Genomic DNA, 15965 nt, shown 5'->3' with positions numbered 1-15965 from the left:
CCTATACCAGTGCCTCCTCCAGGCAAACTTTCACCAACATCCTCTTTGTCGTTCCTTCGCCAGATCTATGGACCCTACATATGGTCTCTGGAATCTCTCCCTTCTCTTCCTCTCCCCTTAATGGTGGCACCCGGTGGGAGGCCCTCCTGGGCCCCTTCTCCTCTAAAGTCATCATTAATGTTTAATTGAACGGTACCATCTTGGTCTAAGGCTCTGAAGCCAACCTTCTCCTCTTTGATAGACGCTCCCCGCAACTCATAACTTCCTTTCTTCTCCTGCTGCCCACCCTCACCTCCACGGCTTCCTCACCTCCCACTGATGTCTCCTCCTTCCTCTTCTGCCCACCCCTCGGGCTGCTTCTACACCTCCGCAGGGCTTACCTCTGATTTGTACCCCTCCCCGTAAGTCTTTCAAGGATTGTAACCTTCTCCATACTGCCACTCTAAACTCTCGCTCAGCTGTTAAACACTCCTCTGACATCTGCCACCTCCTGGAGAAACTTGACCTCGGTGTGTGTCTCACCAAGACATGGTTCACGGCCAGCTCTGTCACAAGCTTTGACACTCTCCTCCCCGACGGCTACAAGATCCTTTCCGCGCCCAGACCCAACCATTCCAGAGAGGGTGTAGCCCTGATCTTCCCTGAGTGGATTCCTTCCACTGTCATTACAACGCAGGCCTACTCCTCTTTCGAATGCTTGTCTGCAGGCTCTCTCTCCTGGCCGTTCCCTTACTGTGGCTACCATCTATCGGCCACCTGGTCAGAGCACCTCATACCTCTCTGAGTGGGCGGACCTCTCCTCTTCCCTCCTGGTCTCAACCACTCAACTCCTTCTTGGAGACTTCAACATTCACCTGGATGCTTTGTGTCCTTTCAATGGACTCTTTTGTGACCTCTGCGCCTCTCTTCTCCCCTCTGGCCCGACTCACTATGCAGGACACACTCTGGATGTTCTGATTTCAGACCATCCCATTCGATCCCTCTCACCACTCCTCTCTCCTGGAGTGATCACTGCCTTTTACTCCCAGCTCACCCTCTCAGGCCAAGCCAACTCCAGCACTGCCACCTACCTTCTTGGTTATCTTACCCAGGAAGTGGTTAAAATAACCATAAGTGGGATTTATCAGTTGAGGCTTTCGCCACCACTCCCCCCCCCGCCCCTCCACTCCCCTTGGCTGACTCACACCCTGACACAGCCCTTTCCATGCTCCACTCTGCTGTATTTGATACTCTCGATGTTCTTGCCCCGTCATGAGGATCCACTTGAAGCCAAAGGCCAATCGTAACTCTTGGTATGACTCGGACCTCGTCACCTTTAAACGCAAGTGCAGGTGGGCTGAAAGGAAACTGCTTGCTTCCAGTACATCCTCTGACAAACTGGCCTGCCGCCCGCTCCAAAGGCAATACCGACTCTCTGTCTGAACCAAGAAGAGAGCCTACACCAAAGCCTGCATCACTGTTGCAACAACTCAGCTAAACTCTTTAGAATCTGCAAGGAGCTGGCCAATCCGGCTGCAGTCTCTACCTCTCCTGGCCCCTCCCAGGCCCTTGTCCTGTCTCTCTTCCTCCCCCCTGCTCCCTGCTCTTCCTCTAGCCCTTCTTCGGCTACCTCTCCTCCCTCCTTCTCTGCCTTTCCCCTGTTCTCCTCAGATAAGGTTTTTAAGTCCGATCTATGAAAGTCTTGTCAAAACAGGTACACCCCTGCTCCTCCAAAACCAAAGGATCACATTGACACCCTGGCTGATTTCTTCAAGCATTCCTTCGCCACAAGAGTCTTCCCCCGCTCCCTTGTGCACCCTCTTCTTAAGAAACCCTCTGCCAACCCTTCCTGCCCGGCTAACTATTGCCCAATCTCCATCACTCCTGGGTAAACTCCTGGAAAAGCTAACCATCTTCCAGCTTAATCTTCACAATGAATCTGTTGGTTGTCCCCATGATCATCAGTCTGGCTTCAGAGCTGCCGGAAGCACGGAAACTGCTCTTACGAACATCCGTGAAGACCTGCTCTCCAACCTCGATTCCAACACCCCCTGTGTCACTCCTCTGCCTTTGACACAGTCAACCATGCCATCCTGCTCAACAGTCTCCGTGATAATGCGTCCATCATGGATCAGGCCCTGGCTATCCGATCGACTCTCCCAGGACCAACTTGGGTCCTTCCTCTCTGCCATCTCTACCTGTGGTGTTCCCCACGGGTCTCTTCATCACTGGAAACTCTGCCACCCCATGGTCAGACCACCCCATGGTCAGACCACCACATCATCACCTTCAGCATCCTCACCACCTGCTCCACCACCCCCCCACCCCAGCCACTGCCACCCTGCCTTGCCAGAAGCTCCCGCCAACTCACTAAGGAAAAGCTACTGCCTTTCCTCTAAGGCCCAGCCTTCAGACCCCCTTTCTCCACAGACCCAGAAACACTCGCAATAGCCTACGAAGTTGCCATCAAAGCAGCCATTAATTCCATTGCCCCCCTTAAACCCTGTAAGTCCAAACCCACCACCCACTTCAACTCCTGGTTCACCCCGGACCTCCTCGCACTCCGCATTGAAAAAAAGACCACTCTCATTCAGTGGCAAATGTCTCACTCCGACAAAGACAAGATGACTTTTAAATCATGCTCCACCAGATATAAAAAAACAATCACCCTAGCTAAGGCCAAATCCTTTGAATCCAGAATCTCTGAAGCACAATCCAGCACTAAAGAAATCTTTGCCATTTTTAGGGAGCTTGAAACACCTACGCCCGCTCCCCAGAACTTCACCAAAGACAAGGCCTGGTGTGATGATATACAAACAGCCATGAAAAATAAATGAAGCCTGCTCCAAAACAAAATACTAGCCACAAAGCAAGCCCTACCAAACACACACACCCCTGTCCCACCACCAGCACTGGACCCCTCCCCAACCTTTCTCATTCAAACCCATTCTAGAAAAAGACATCACCAACATAACGAGGAACATCAAACCCTCCATTTGCAAAGGTGATGCATGCCCAGCCACCATTATCAAAGACTGCGCCGGAGCGCTAGCTCCTTTCCTTACAGCCTTTGTAAACGCCTCCTTTGCTACTGGGAAAGTCCCTGCCTCCCTCAAGGAAGCCTGGGTCCGCCCGCTCCTAAAAAAACCTACGCTCGACCCCACATCCCCCAACAACTATAGACCTATCACCATTGTCCCTTTCCTCCTCAAAATACTGGACAAAGCAGCCTACCTGCAGGTTCAACACTTCATTGAAGAGAACAAACTTCTAGGACTCCGCCAATCAGGCTTCCGCCCTAGACACGGGACTGAAACCGCCCTACTTGACCTGAAAAACCAAATGGATGATGCCAGAGACATGGGCAAACCAGCACTTCTCTTACTTCTTGACCTTTCCGCGGCTTTTGACCTCGTGGATCATGACGTCCTATGCCACCACCTCTCCTCTACTGCCAAATTCTCCCCTGAAGCCACAGCATGGATCACTTCCTTCCTACAAGACAGAACCATGCAAGTATTCTCGGTCTTAGCATCCGCATCACCAACTATCATTCTCTGCGGTGTGCCCCAAGGCTCCTGCCTTTCACCCACCCTCTACAAATCACCAACCATCATTCTCTGCGGTGTGCCCCAAGGCTCCTGCCTTTCACCCACCCTCTACAAATCACCAACCATCATTCTCTGCGGTGTGCCCCAAGGCTCCTGCCTTTCACCCACCCTCTACAACATCTTCACACGACCACTTTTTCTCATCCTCGACGCCATGGGCATTTCATACACTAACTGCGCCGACGACACACAGATCCTCCTCACCCTCACTGGCAACTATGACACTGACTCCATGACCCTCAACAACCTCTACAACACCATCCAAGCCTGGATGGCAGACAATGGACTATGCCTCAACTCAGACAAGATCGAACTCCTTCTGGTAGGCTCACCCGACACGCTGAAAAATCTAGACTCCCAATTCAGTCATTTCACCATTGACTCCATCAAAATACCTGTCTCAGAATCAGTCAAAACCCTTTGAGTCTACTTGGATTCCAACCTATCCATGGATAAACAAGTCAACGTTATAGCCTCGGCAGCTGCATACCATGCCAAACTTATCAACGCAGTCAGGCCCTTTCTCTCCAGAGAGAACTGCACTAACATAGCCAGAGCCATCACTGTATCTAGGCTTGACTATTGTAATGTACTATTTCTAGGCACCTCTATCAAAAACCTAGAGAGGCTACAAATCATTCAGAATAGTACTCTCCGGGCAGCCCAAGGCATTGCCAAAAGAGAACACATCTCGGAGGCTAGAAAACTAGCACACTGGCTCCCAATAAAAGAAAGGATCATCTTCAGGACTGACACTGACCCACAAGTGCATTCACCTTACTGCCCCCGACTACCTCTCCCAAAGGATCCATCCCGTCTCTTCTACAAGACCAACCAGATCACCATATACTAACATGCACTCTTTGCCATTAGTAAAAAAAAGTCAGAGCGGGCGGATCCAGCTTCCCATATCTCGCACCCACTCACTGGAACACCCTACCCCCCACAATCCGAGGTGAGGCCTCCCTCAGCACCTTCCGCAAAACCATGAAAACCATCTTATTCACATAAGATGCCTCGCACCAGTCGAATACATCTCATTTGTTCCTAATGCATAAACTGTACTGTAATGACCAACTGTACCAACCAAAATGTCAGCTCTATGCTTTGTCGAATGCATAATGTACCACTGAATGACTATGCCTGTAACTAAGCTCTTGCAAGTAACAGCGCCTCAATGCCCATGGGTTACTTCTGCGCTATATAAATTTAAATAAATAAATAACCCCTCTACCTGGCTGTTCAACCAATATCTGGCACTTCTTGCCCACTGCATTGCCGCTCCCTGCACCAACTTTTGGTGCTATGCAGATGACCCCTCATTTTCAGGTTCCCTTCTGCCAGCTCTTCTTCTCTCATCTCCACCATCCAGGAGTAGTGTGCCGCCAATGATCTCTGACTTAATGCCAGTAAGACCGAGATTCTCCTCATCGGCACTCCTGCTCCCTACTTTCCTGTCACTCTCTGGCCGGCCTCTCTTGGCCCTCTTCTTGTTCCCACTTGTGAGGCTAAAAACCTTGGTGTCATCTTTGACGTCTCTAAGAAGTCACACTACCAGCTGCACCTCCTCGGAGGGATCCTTCCTTTCCTCTCCTTCACTCAGAAGCTCACTGTCTCCAGGGCTCTGGTTCTCGCTAGGCAGGACTACTGCAACAGCCTCTTTCTAAATCTACCTCCCTCTACAACTCATCCAAAACAGGACTGCAAGACTTGTCCTTGGCCTCAAGCCCAGGGATCATATCTCTACTGGACTGAAATCTCTGCACTGGCACCCAGTGGCGGCGAGGATCAAGTACAAAACCCTCTACATTGTCCACAAGCCTTCTTGGGCCTAGGACCTCAATACCTTCAACTCTCTTCCTAAATATCTTCCTTCTCGAGCTCTTCACTCATCCGCCTCCAACTGCCTCAGGGTCAGTCGCTTCTCCAAGCAGCGAGTTGGTGGCAGAGCTCTTTCTTCTGCTGAGGCTTCGATCTGGAACAGCCTCCCTGCAACTTCAGGAGAACCATCTCTGGTTCTGGAAGCACCTCAAGACCTTCCCCCTTGATTCTGCTTTCTCTCCTCCTCTCCCCTGCTGATCTCCTGGCTACCTTCTGATCTCGGGCCCAGGTCCCCTCCTTGCCAGTTGCACACCTGCACTGCCCCCCTGGCAACCCTTGCACTCAGGGGACTATTTCTGTTTCCCTACAGTCCCTACCAGCACTTGACACCCAACATCCACACTTACCCTTGCACTTGCCACCAGCTGGCCACACTGTTATTTATTGTCGTTTATTTTACTGTTATCCTATGTACCGCACTGCCCTCTGCCCTTCCCCCCCACACTTTTTCACCTTCCCCTCTCCCGCACGATCTCAAGGTCACCTGACCTAGTAGGATCATGGTCTCTGTCTTCCCTCCGTTTCCCTTACCTTGCCTCGTCGCGCCTTAACACACTTGTGAATAGGCGTGTTGTAAATGCCATATCTCTTCATACCCCTCCACTAACCATGCTCCACTCCCTTCTCTCCTCCTGCCCTCACTCATTTCTTCAAGGCTTTTGTCCTTCGTTATTCCCCATTCTCCTTACATGCCTGCTCTCAATTTAATCCACTTTACCCTCACTGTTGTCCGTCATTAACTATTGCCCCATTCTCCTGCACTAGTGCATTTTTTTACCCATTCACTATTACCAGGCTCCATTCAATCACCTTAGTTCCTGCCTTTCCTCACACGTATGCCCTCCTTCATTCTTCACTGGCCATGTTAACTCTTTGGGGTTGGAGTTAAAGGGTCTTGCAAGTGTCACAAAAAAGTTAAGCCCTGGTGTATTTTGAGATAAAAAGGTGAACTCCTTCAAGTCTGATGTTCAATGACCTTTCAAGCGTGTGGCTTAAGAACACGGGACACGCACAAAATGAATCTACATGCCGTAGGAATGATCCCGTTTCATCACCTCCTGTAATGTCCCTTTCCAATGACCATGTTATTGCCCATTGTCTTCGACCCTATATTTCCAACAATAGGTTCAGACTTGATCCTTCAATATTACCACCACATAACAGCAAAATCTAGTGAGGAGGCCCAGCTGTCGCTAGCTAGAGTCAGACCCGCAAACACAGAAAAATAAGAAATACAAATTAGAAGCACACTGAAAGAACGCACATGCTGGGAGATAAACCCGGTAAACTCTTAGCCTGGCTCTACAAAAAGGAAACCCCTAGGACTCCCATTTGCCACATACTCAGACCTGATGGCACCACAGCGCACACCCAGGCAAAGATCAACTCGGTCTTTTACAAGTTCTATCGCGACCTATACTCCAAGACCCTGCCCCCCACGCACACCGAGATGGAGGACGTCCTGGATAACAGAGCTACCAAAAATAGATTCACAGATGGCTGAAGCCCTAGACGACCCAATCACCCCCGACGAAGTAAAAGCAATAATTAGATCTTTACCAGCTGGGAAAGCGCAGGGCATGGATGGCTTACCCAGGGAATTCAATAAAACATATGAGGAGACCCATGCCACACTGCTAGCACAGGTATACAACGAGGCCTACGAGCGCGGTACCCTCCCCGACTCCATGAGAGAAGCCATAATAATCCCCCTGCTGAAACCGGGAAAATATGGGACGGACTGTGGGTCATACAGACCACTGTCTATGTTAAATGTGGATAACAAAATACTGACTGCACTCCTTGCTAATAGATTACGTAGAGCGATCCCCCTGTTGATTCACCAGGACCAAACTGGCTACGTGCAGGGGCGCTCCGTCACCGAAAACTTGTGCAGGTTCCACCACATAATATACAGCACCAAGCGAGGGCCTCAGAAATATGCTGTGGCGTCACTAGACGCCACCAAGGCCTTCGATTCGGTGAGATGGGAATGGTTATATGCCACCATGGTCAGGATGGGGATCGGATCTGCCTTCCGGAAATGGACCCAATTGGTCTACACCAATCCCATGGCCAGAGTGCGCACGAATAAGTCATACTCGGAGAAATGGCCCCTTTACAGAGGCACATGGCAGTGTTGTCCACGGTCCCCTATGCTATACATTATTGCCACGGAGCCTGTAGCTGCGTATTTCCGCCAGGGGTACGGAGACGGAGGCATCGAACTCGACGGGGAGACACAGCTCGTCTCTATGTACACAGATGACATGCTGCTGTACCTGCACAACCCGGAGCATCTCCTGCCCTACATTTTAGAGACTTTAGATGGTTTCCACAAACACACAGGGATTCAGATCAATAAAGATAAGTCCTGTCTCTATCCCCTCGCCGCACTGTACAGAGAGGAGCATAGATCCCTGCCCCCTTTAGACCTTCAATGGCAGGTGAAATCGTTCAGATACTTGGGTGTTACCATACACCGTAACCCACGGTAACCCACCCGTAACCGTAACCCCACCCAACACATTCTCAACACGGTTAGGGCCAAAGATGCCCTTGCAAAATCTATGGAATTCTGGGGTAAGCTCCCTCTCTCGGTGGCTGGGCGGGCGGATCCCCCTCCCCCCCCCCCCCCCCGATTACTGCATTGCTTTTTCAACGTCCCCTTCAACATCCCTCACTCCTTTTTCAGAGACATAAACAAACACTGCAGGGGGTTCCTTTGGCAGGGAGGTAGCCACAGGGTGGCGCTGGACAATCTCCATAGACCATAAGAGAGGGGGGGCTTAAAAGGTCCCCGATTTTTAACTTTACTACTTGACTAGCCAACTAAGGCATGTGACACACTGGATGGCAGATGAAACCACTTCTGACACCCGACTCCTCCAACCAGCTCTGCCTCGTCGGCTGCTCCAAGACTTATTATGGGTTGACAAGGGGGCCCTGAGACATTACCCATACCTGGTTAGACTTGGATCCCAGCTCTGGAGGCGGGCATGTAAATCAGTGGGGGCGACAGACCCATATTCCCCGCAGGTCCCCATTGCGGCAGTCATGGCTAAACTCTAATGGGGACACAGAAATACGCACGCAGTGGGAACCCTATGGGGTGGCAGTATTAGGAGACCTCATGTACGAACAGGAGCTTGTGACATTTAGTGACCTCAGCGAGTCCACAGGTCTGCCCACAGGCCAGTTTCTGCTCCACACAGCAGTGGCAAAGGCCATGAAGGACAGATGGCCGGAGGCCACCAACCAAAGCATGGAGAACGATATCATTGAATCGATGTTGGACACTGCTGAGGGGGGGCCACGCAACCTCCAGACTATACGAAGCCCTACTGCAGGGCACCACCAAAAAAAAACTTAAATGCAGAGAGAGTTGGGAGAGGGAATTGGGCCTTGAATTTGAGGACAAAGCATGGGAGAGAGTAACCCATTACCATAAGAACATTTCTAGAAATGCACATCTCCAACTCATCCAACTGTACATTACCAACAGGGCCTACCTCACACCGGATGCCATATCAAGGTTCAAAAGGAGCCACAAACCAGATATGCCCCAAATGCAATAAACCAAGGGCGGGAATGACCCACATGTTCTGGGGCTGCCCGATGGTCCAGAAGTATTCTGGGAAGGTATAAACGAGACAGTAAGAATAAGCCCCTAAATAAACTCAAAGACTTGATATACATCACTGCGAAAAGACGCATAGCCATGGGATGGAAGAGCGCCGGAGGCCTAAGCGAGGCCCTTTGGTGGGGTGGTCTCAAAAGATGGATTGCCGCTGAGACCGCGGCTTGGGAGACAGCGATTCAGGTACAGAGGCTGGACTCCAGTGATGAACTACTTCGTTGGGTGGCGTTGACAGTGCCACTGCTCCACCCTATGGCTCCAGATAGCACATCGGTCAGTACGGACAGTCCCGGCCCAACGCGAGGTCCAGAAGGATAAAACTGATGTACCTGAGGTCTCGGAGGAAGGGGGGTGGGGTGGGAAAGTTGGGAATGTTAAGTTATGTTGTTTTGGATTTTGCATATTGCATAGATTTATCAATGATCCTTGTCAGTCAGTATTTGTTGAAAAACCAATAAAGAAATTAAAATAAATAAATAAGCATGTGTCCTTAAAGTTCATCACTGTGCAACACCGCTCACTCTAGGCTCCGCCTCCATGACCCGCCTGCCGTGTGCAACCCCTTTAAGAAACGAGGAGTACCTGTCAGGGCTTGTGCGAATGTCACATGTCAGTGACCAGGTGACTACACTAACAAAATGGATGAGCGGTTTCCCACTCAACACTTATATCTACCAGACTCCTGCCTGATGTGTTGTCATTTGCAGCACTGTCCTGGCACTACGTTGCAGGTGGAGGACTAGCCCTTCATGTCCCTCTTACCATGACAGTGCCCCTTCTAGACCACACTGTCCTTCCTGTGTGGTTAGCAGAGCCCCTACCGGGCAACCCTGCGTTGGTGAACCAGAGCCCCTGCTGGACAACTCCAGTTGCAGAAGGCTGCATTGGCCTGGGTGCCCCCAAGCCACAAGCAGACCGTGCGCTCACGTCTCACATGGCGCTCCCCCCCCTGTAAGTGGGCATATCAGCTGGGTGCCCTGGATCAAGGCACAACAATGGCGACAAGGATGTTTGGGACCCCCCCTGCCAGCCCCAAAGCCAAACTGTGGAAAATCGGTGTCCGCCGCAGAGAAGAGGTGTGTGCTGCGGCTTTACCGACCAAGCGTGAACAAAAATGGAAGGTGCTTGCTCGTTCCCGGAGTGAGCCGGAAGTCAAGGAGGCAGCTGCTCCAGTGAGTGCTTTGCCCCCTCCCTCTCCTCGGCAAGCTGCAGTGCTGCCACCTGGAGGAGTGGCACAGCCGTTTCCGTTGACTAGTTCACACCTCAGGAGAGTGCCCACGCTGGGGAAGTGTACCCAGCCGCCTGGCTGTGAAAGACAAAGCGCTGTGCATCGGCGCAAGGGAAATGTGGGCCCCCTCCACATCCCAGGCCTATTGGGGGTGAATTGTGCAGCAGCTCCATATCAGAGCATGAAAAAAAATATGTAAATGAGGGTTCTGTGGCCATCCGGCGGTGAAATTAAATGCAGCACTCCATGTCGGGGCAATGAAAACAAATATATATGGTCTTTTCACATTCCTTGGCCACCTGGGGGAGAGTTATGCTGTGCTCTGACAGCAGTGTTTTGCAAAAAGGGGTGGGGGGGGTGAAGTGACGTGTCTGCCCGTGGTTAGTGAGCCCCCCCTGCCTTAATTATCTCCCAATATCACAGGTTGCATGGTGGTGAAAGCAATAAAACCATCTATGTCGCCAAGGATAATGCAAATGGCCCTCCGAAGATCCTGGACCAAGTGGTGGTGACTGTACAAGAAAAGGGAACAAATACATTTGGTGGGTGCGCTGCCACACTAGTTTTAGGTAAATAAAGGAAGAAATGAACTGCATAGCACTAGAGCATTGCAGCTCAATGAAAAATCGTGTGTGCCCTCTGCTACTGGCAGTGCCCCGACAACAACCCAGTCCTGAAAGGTGGAAAGGAAAGTGCTGCATGCAAGCTCCAGGGTAAGAGCTAAAGAAAGAACGGTGCTCCTGCCTGAGGCAGCTGAAAAAGCAATGTGGCCCAGACAACCTGCCACCAGTGGCTACCCGCCTGTCCCTGCCATCAATGGACTAGGCCGATGTGGCCCCTGGTGCAGCTTTACTGGCCCCTGAACTGTGGGTTTGACTGTCCAGAGCTGATGCTTGTGCAACTATAAACTAGTTTCCTGCGTCTCCTTAAGTGCCAAAAGTGGAATCAGTAACATGCCTTTGTGATGCTGCGCACGTGTATGTCGTGTATATGCTTAAAGTGGTCCCAGGTAAAATGTCATGTGAAGCTGTGCTGCCGCAATGTTGCGTGCAAGGTGAAACTGTTGTGCTGCACTGCCCGAACTGCTTAAAGTGGACTGACTGATGATGAACATTTGATGCTGGGAGTCTTCATCTTATTAAAAATGCTAAAGTGGCCCCAGTAATTTTATTTGTTTGAAGCTGCGATCCTGCATTTATTGGCTGACTTAAAGTGGACCCAGGTCTGGGCACTTTATATAACATTGGTAAAGCACCCAAACCCTGAGGCACCAGGCCGCTGTTGCGAGACCAGATACAAGCTTAGCGAGCTAAATAGTACATTTCTGATTAAAGGATAGAACAGCATGAATAGGAGATTAAGGACAGCAAACAGTGTTCAGAGGCCAGAGTGGGTGCTTATCAGTTAAGTGAAAAGCCACGTTTTTAGAGCTTTGCAGAATGTCCAGCATGAGCTCTCAGTTCAGTGGGGAGATAAGTTCCAGTGTTTGACTATCTTTGGGAAGTTTGCCCCTCCTCCTTTCGCTCCTAGGTTCGGTGAGGTAGTGGGCATAGGTGGACCTTACCATCTATTGGATCTCAATTTTCTGGGTTAGGTATTGCAGTACTGAGTTGCTCCAACATGTGTCGATTAGAGTTTTGAAAATGACTTTTCTTTAATGGGGAGCCAATGCACTTCTTCTAGCAGCTGATATGTGGTCTCTCCTTGCGATGTTTAGGGCCGCTCGAATGGCTTTGTTTTGGATTATTTTGAGTTTATTAATGTTCTTTTTTAACGTGCCTGCAAAGAGACCATAACAATAGTCCAGTTGTGTTACAGCCGTTGCTCCGGCAATGGTTAAGCAGCTCTGTGGGGTTAAGAATGGTCTTTAACCACATGTGATCAAAGAAATAATAGGTGACACTATATCTCATGTTGCATCGTGTGAGGGCTATAACATGTAAGGCTTAATGTATGTACCTTTTTTTTTTTAACCGCATAGCTCCCAAGTGAGGCAATCACTACTGTTCGTGACTGTTGCTTTATCATGATGCCCATCGATGTTTGGTCATGAAAAAGGAGTGTGTGTGCCACCCCTTTAAGAAACTAGCAGTTTCTGCTAGGTCTTGCGAGAGTGTCATATGTCAGTGACCATGTGACTACACTTATAAAAGGGATCATAGGTTTCCCGGCCCATCACAGCAAACACACTAAGAAACCAGCCCCACTCTGACAAGTCCACACAGACCATGAAGAAGCCAAACACATGACTACATGCTAAACCGAGAGTAATGAGGCTCAAGCCTTAGTTTTCCAATAATCACAGCTGATAGATACAATCCATTAACAAGAAGAACGACAGCTCAACCGCTCATCGGTTAGAACTACCAGTCTACTGCCCGATGTGTTGTCATTTGCAGCGCTGTCCTGGCACTAAGTCTGCAGGTGGATGACAGTGCCCCTGCTAGGCAACACTGTCCTTCCTGAACTCTGGTTAGCAGAGCCCATGCCGGGCAACTCTGCATTGGTGAACCAGAGCCACTGCTGGGCAACTTCAGTTGTGGAATGGCGCATTGGCCTGGGTGGCCCCAGGTCTCACAGGACACCCCTTCAATTGGGATATGCCAGCTGGGTGCCCCCCAAGCAACAATGTGCCAGGGCCCTGTGCCCAGACACAACACTGCCCAAGGGGCCCTTTACCTTGACTCTGAAACTGGCCCAGTCCTTGTTTTAATTTTGCATTCTGGGACTTGCAGTCCTGGATTCTCTCTCACAGCCCCCCCTATTATAAACTCAGGGATACAAGTTCAAGGATGCAGTGTTGAAGCCAGCTCTGGATATGCAGTATCTCAGCAGAAATCCATGCGTCTTACAGGGGGCATACACCCCTCAACCCTGCAGGGATTGCCCCAGTCTCCGCCCGTGCCTACCTGAGCTGAGCTGAGCTGAGCTGAGCTGAGCTGAGCTGAGCGGAGGCCCTCCCAGCCCTTCCTGGGGTGCGTTCTTTCCTGCAGCCACCTCCCGGGTCAGTAACTTCCCGGCCAGGCGCATGGCTCTGCCCGCCTCATTGGGGGATTTAAGGTGCAGTAAAGATGGGCGGGAAAATGGGGAACAACTCGGGCGACATAATGCCGTCCAACTTCTTTCTCCTTCCACCAGGACGCAGCGCCAAGCAGGAAGTGAGAAATGGGGCATAACGAGAAGGCGGGACGCGTGAAGGTTCACTCATTGGCTGCCACCGGCAGTTCCGCGCGCTTACATCTGGTCACGTGGTCTTTGGCGGGACAGCGAGAAATGGGGAATTACTCCATAGTTGAGTGAAAGAGCGGAAGTGCGTGCCCGCGTCACACGCAGCGTTTCTCCAGACAGGCACGTACTAGGAAATGGGACCTGCTCGACCAATAGGAGGGAAAAGACTAATACCACAGAGCCCCCCTCTTATGAGGGAGGCGGGCGCACGAAGAAAAGGGGCGTGGCGGAGGGACGGCGTAGGGGAGGAGCAATGGCATGCTCATACATTGCTTAGCTCAAACTACACTCCTCTTATGGTCATGCAGGCAAACCACGCAATAAAACAAACTCACAATATATTGGAAAGTGGTATGAATGCAGCTCCCCCCCCCATCTTGAATTAAGGTGGCACGTTGTGCGCACATTACTTACTGACAATCTTCATTACTCCCAGTCCCACTCTACACACCTATGAGGCCCTGCCTACAGTACAGGAAAATGTTTTTTTTTTCTTCTCAGAGTTATAAACCCCCTAATTACCCACAAGACCCCAGTACGTAGCAAGCCTGGGCAGAATCCATGCCCTTCAACACCACAGGAGGATGCAGAGGGATGACAGTACTGTGATGAGGAAGTGTAGGACTAGGAGCAATGAAGATTATCAGAAAGTAATCTAGCATTACTCTCCACGGCCCTCTTCCTCGTCCCAGTACTCACATATTAGGGATACCGAGGCCAAACCCAGTGGAAGGGTCCAAAGAAAGCAGAAAAGCAAGAAGACACCCAGGAATCAATGCAAAAACATTACGTTTATTGGGCAATTGAACAACAGACCATTACAGCTGGGACACGGACAGCAACCCCACACCAAAGGAACCATCCCATGAACTGCCCACATTAAGCCTGTAATGTGTAATAAAGGTATTGGGGTCCGCTAAGGTAGCGACCATGCAACGGAACACCCTGTGCATCTGCCCAGGAAGCAGCCAGACCCCTGGTAGAACAACCCTGCACACCCAAAGGGACAGAAAGACCACAGGCGAAGTACACCATAGAAATCACTGACTTAATCCAGCAACTAAAGGAAACAACTGAAGCCTACCTCCCCGCAACAGACTTACCAAAAGTCACCAGAAGACTATCGAAACGCCGAACAGGTTCCGCCAGGGACAGATACTACAGGATCGCACGATGCACATCAAGGGAGTACCATAACACCTCCGGGGACAGCGGGTCAGGAAAAAAGGCTGGGAGGACCACTTCCTGTGACAGATGAAATTTAAATGATACTTTAGGCAAGAACCAGGAATTACACAGCACACCATACCTCTCAACTCACAGGCTTTTGGCAGGTGGCACCCGCCTTGTAAAGAGCTGACTCACCCGCCAAGCCTCCTGCACCCCCATTCATTCCAATGGCTCTCACCCACCAAAAACAAAATCAATGTTTTCACCCGCCTTTGCAATGCAAATGGTTGAGAGCTATGCAACACCAAGCAGTCAGGTAAGACACGAAGACAAGGAGGACAGCAAAGTAGAGCCCCAATCTCCCCAGATCACGTGCAGAGGTGATGGCAACCAGAAAAGGCGTCTTGAACGTAAGGTGCTTAAAATCAACAATGGCAAATGGTTCAAAGGGAGCCAACTAAAGAAAACACGAAACCAGGGGCAGATCCCAAGAGGGAGAACCCGAACACACAGGTGGCCTAGAAGAAGCCAGGTTCCTAAGGAACTGGCTTGCAGACCCAAATCGAACAGAGGAACACTGTAACCCTTTAACAAGGTCTTCAATGCAGCCTACTGAGCCTACAAAGTGGCCACTGCCAACCCCTTAACGAAACCATCTTGTAAAAACTGCAACATCCCTGGGACACCACAACAATGGGGAGAAATTCCGGCCCATCACACCAGCTGAGAAAATGGGCCCAATGCCAATCATAGGCCTTCAAGGTACCAGGTCGCCAAGAATGCAGAATGGTTTCTACCACCTGTTACCGAGCACCCCAAGGGTTAAAGGAGTGCTGCCCCCACCGTTGTGGGGGCGGAGCCAGCTTACGGCGGAAGGCCGGGGAAAAGGGGGAATTATGGGTAAGGCGCGCGAGCGGCAGTACTTTTTGAAGGGAGAGAAATAAAGAGGCTTCCACAATCCCTGTGTCCGCGTCCTCCTTCTCCGTGGCCGCCACCGTGCAACACTGGCGACGAGGACCATCCCCGTGCGCCCACGGAGTCCTCCTTCGGCAGTCCGCCGTCCTCCTGTGGTTTTCCACCACGTCCTGCGCTACGAGTGCATCCGCAACATTGCCGGCAGTCCGCCAGCTCTCCTCCGTTTGATCTCCTGCCGCCTCCGCGCTGCAAGCGCATTTGAGAACGTTCCTGCGCCTCCCTCTGCCTGTTAACCTCCTACACGGCCAGAAAG

At 50.9% G+C, this 15965-nt stretch overlaps 1 protein-coding gene across 2 annotated transcripts in view; it reads right to left on the bottom strand.

Moving 5' to 3' along the window:
• The window catches only part of LOC138516965 (zinc finger protein 16-like), a 44324-nt gene extending 30276 nt beyond the window's left edge, over positions 1-14048 (bottom strand). Inside the window, exon 1 of one of the 2 annotated variants that reach the window (XM_069632446.1) lies at positions 13982-14048. The gene's annotated coding sequence lies outside the window, so the exon portion shown is untranslated. Of the gene's footprint in view, positions 1-13248; positions 13838-13981 lie in introns of those variants that run through there. The other variant, XM_069632445.1, reaches the window with a different exon arrangement.
• Positions 14049-15965: the final 1917 nt, after the last annotated feature.

This window comes from Ambystoma mexicanum, chromosome 6q (assembly GCF_040938575.1).
Source record: "Ambystoma mexicanum isolate Mex_15411 chromosome 6q, UKY_AmexF1_1, whole genome shotgun sequence".
Classification (NCBI taxonomy): Eukaryota; Metazoa; Chordata; class Amphibia; order Caudata; family Ambystomatidae; genus Ambystoma; species Ambystoma mexicanum.
Note: the sequence above shows the minus strand (reverse complement) of the source record. Positions and strands in the feature narration are given on the sequence as shown.